Consider the following 3,867-nt stretch of genomic DNA (forward strand, 5'->3'; position numbering starts at 1 on the left):
AAAAGGCTTGCATACCATGGAATTCTCTAATTGAGTTTGTGAAAGTTGCGCTCTTGGAAAACATCCAGAAGAAAATTTTCCCAAGGGAATCTCATGGAGAGTCTCTTCTCCTATAGAGCTTGTTCATAGTGATTTCATGGTCCTTTTCTTGAGCCTTCCATGAGCAAAGCTAGATATGTCCTTACATTCATTGATGATTACTCAAGGTACAAATGGGTATACTTTCTTAAATAAAAGTCTTAAGTGTTTGAGAATCTCAAGCTTTTCAAAGCCCATGCAAAAGAATAATCTAAAAAATTGGTTAAGATCCTCTACATAGATAATAGGGGGGAGTATGTCAACAATGATGTCCAAAATCTTTATGATGAAGTAGGAATACAATTATAGAACATAATTCCATATACCCCACAATAGAATGGAGTAGCTAGGAGGAAGAACCAATCTTTAAAGGAGATGGCTAGTTACATGTTGCATGCTAGGTCACTCCCTAGAAATTGTGGGCTAAAGCAATCAATTGTGCTTCATATATCTAAAACAGATCTTTTCACAAATCTATTAAAGGAAAAACTCCTTTTGAAGCATGGAGAGGTATACAACTAGAAATCACTCATTTTTATATTTTTGGATCTCATGCATGGGATTGCATTCCTATTAATAAAAGGAAGGTTTTCCTCAAAGCCAGAAATGTATCTTTGTTGGTTATTCAGATGGTGTAAAGGGTTATAGATTTCTAGATCTTTCTACAGAACAACTCTTCATTGAGAGGAGTGTATATTTTGATGAAAGTCCCATGCTAGCATCTCAAATGCAACATACTACCACTTCTATGCTTCCTCCTCTCACAGATCTTGAGGATGATGAAGATACTACAAATCTGATTTTAGATTCATCTAAATCTGATGAACATGAACATGTCTCAATTGGGATTCTAGTGATGATTTAACATCTCCAATGAGAAGGTAAAGAACACAGAGCTTGGCTAATATATATGATGCTTCTCATGCCTTTTTACCTACTAATTCCATTATTCCAATGCATGCTTATCTTCTTCAAGTATTAGATCCTCAAAATTATGCAGAAGCTATGGAGAATCATCATTAGGAAGCTATCATTGATGAGGAGTATGATTCTCTTATTGAAAACCAAACTTGGCAATTGGTTCCACTTCCAACCAATCATAAAATTGTTAGGTGTAAGTGGATCTATCAAACAATAAAATTAGCAAATGGTCAAGTGAGTAGATACAAAGCAAGGTTGGTAGCCAAAGGTTTTTAGAATGTTCAAGGCAATGATTATGATGAGACTTTTGCACCTGTGGCAAAAATGGATTCCATTTGATTGGCTCTAGCTATTGCAGCATCAAAATGGTGGGAGATTCATCACATGGATGTGAAGAATTATTTCCTTCATGGTGATCTAAAGGAGGAGATCTACATGAAGTAGCCACAAGGGTATCTACTTAATTCCTCACTAGTATGTAAGTTGAAGAAATCACTCTATGGCCTCAAGCAGGCACTTCGTGCTTGATATGCTAAAATGGATTCTTATCTTCTGTCTCAAAAATTTGAGAAATGTAAATCTGATCCAAATATTTATATATTGAGAAAATATGACTCTTTGTTGCTCATAGTACTCTATGTAGATAATCTATTTTTCTCATAGTACTCTATGTAGATGATATACTAATCACAGGTGATTCATGCTTAAAAGTTGTGGCAACCAAGCCAGTTTTGCATAATACCTTTTCTATGATAGACATGGGCCTTCTCAATTTCTTTCTTGGTCTTAAAATCACTTAGAATGAATCAGGAGTCACAATTGCTCAATCCAAGTATGCAAGAGATCTCTTGGTTTGATTTCACATGAGTGATTGTAAATTAGCACCCATACCTTTTCTATCTAGGGTCAAGTCCAAAGATGGAAAAGATACACCATTGGCTGATTGCACACTTTATCACCAGCTTGTGAGTAGTCTTCTATATCTCACTCATTCTTGTCCAGATCTATCATATGCAATGGGTATTGTTTCAAGATACATGCATGAGCCTCATGAGCTACAATGGAAAGATGCTAAGCATATCCTTCATTATGTTTGAGGAACTATTAGCTATGGGATTCATCATTCAACTAGATGTACTTTGGATCTTATTGGCTATACTAATTTTGATTGGGCTAGTGATAGCATTGACTGGAAGTCCACTTTGGGATACGTTCTCAATTTGGGCTCTAGTCCAATCTACTAGTCAAGCAAAAAGAAATCTTCCATTGCTCTCTCATCCATAGAGGCTAAATACAGAGGCATTGTGAATGCTATTGTTCAAACTATTTGGATGCAAAATTTCCTCACTAAGTTGGGTATCTCATTTTCTCAACCAAACACCATTTGGTGTGACAATAAAAGTACATTGAAGGTTTGAAAAGATCCAATATAGTGACAGTGGACAAAACATATTGACATCCATATGCACTTCATCTGAGATCTCATCCATGACGGCATCATTGATTTACAATATTCTCCTATGTCTCATCAGATTGCTGACATTTTTATGAAAACCTTCACTGGGCAAAAGTTACAATTTCTTCAAGAACTTCTCAAGATGAATTTAGCATCTACTTTGACGAGGGGGTTTTCTTCCCACTGGGTTTTCCCTCTTTCCTCATTCTTTCCACATTTTTGTTTATAGCTGATCTCTAGTTCAAATTAAGGAAGAGTTGTTAGATTAGTTAATTCAAAATTATTTGTCACTTCACCATGGGTGACTTTAGATCTCCACTTTTCTAATTTTTGGTTAACTTTTAGGTCCAAACTCTAGAACTTTCATTTCCATTTCTTATGCCCAAAAATATGAGACTCGTGTGTTCCACCTCTCTCACATTAGTTAACTATCAGGTAGTTTGCATTCATCCATTAGTAAATTCATGCATTTACTATTGCATAAGATATAGAGTTTTATATTTTGAAACTAGATTTGAAATCTGATGAGATAGATGATTACCATTTTTCATTTTACAATAATAAAGAAGTTTTATTTTTTCTATTCTATTTATGTGTTTTTCTCTTTTCTTGCTAAGGCTGTGAATTTCATAATATTAAAGTGGAGACTTCTACCACTATTTTTAGTCATCTTGGATTAGTTAAGATACCATGCATTTATGAAAAGGCTAGGGGTTAGTGGTTTGAGAGATTCTTTAAATGGAGACAATGTAATTCTTTTTGTGTAAAGAATATGAAGACAAATTTCTGAGTTCTCTATTTTGGTTCAGTTGTAGCAGTGTGTTTTGATAAATAATATTGTGCTTTAGCAATTTGGTGTTAAATTATTGTGCTGATTTCTAACAAATTGGTATTAGAGCGAGTGTTTATTTGGGGAGTTGTATAGGTTATTTGAAGGATAAAGTTGAAGCTTAAGTTAGAGAATTAAGCCTGAAGACATGGCAATGATAAACAATACATCATAGTCTCAAATTCTGATATTTAATGATAAGAATTATGATGTTTGGTCTATAAAGATGAGAAATTTATTGTGTTCACAAGATTTATGGTATTTAGTTGAGAAGATTTTAATAGAACCAAAGGATCTTGCAGCATACCAGGTGTTTTCATGAGAAGAAAAAGATATGTTGAAGGATAAGGAGAAGGAGGATTCAAAGGCATTATTCTTCATTCAAAAATCAATAGACTAGTCATTACTTTGAATAAGTTCATGAGAAATCAAATTAAACAAGCATGGGATGCCTTACAAATTGATTATCATGGTACAACAATGGTGAAGGTAGCAAGATTACAAATATTAAGGAGAAAGTTAAAAAATCTTAATATGAATGTATCTAATGATGTAGACAATTTCTTTACTAAAGTAATGAATA

The sequence above is a fragment of the Cupressus sempervirens genome, chromosome 11, assembly GCF_028749045.1.
Source record: "Cupressus sempervirens isolate cs-2001-9-10 chromosome 11, ASM2874904v1, whole genome shotgun sequence".
NCBI classification, from domain to species: domain Eukaryota; kingdom Viridiplantae; phylum Streptophyta; class Pinopsida; order Cupressales; family Cupressaceae; genus Cupressus; species Cupressus sempervirens.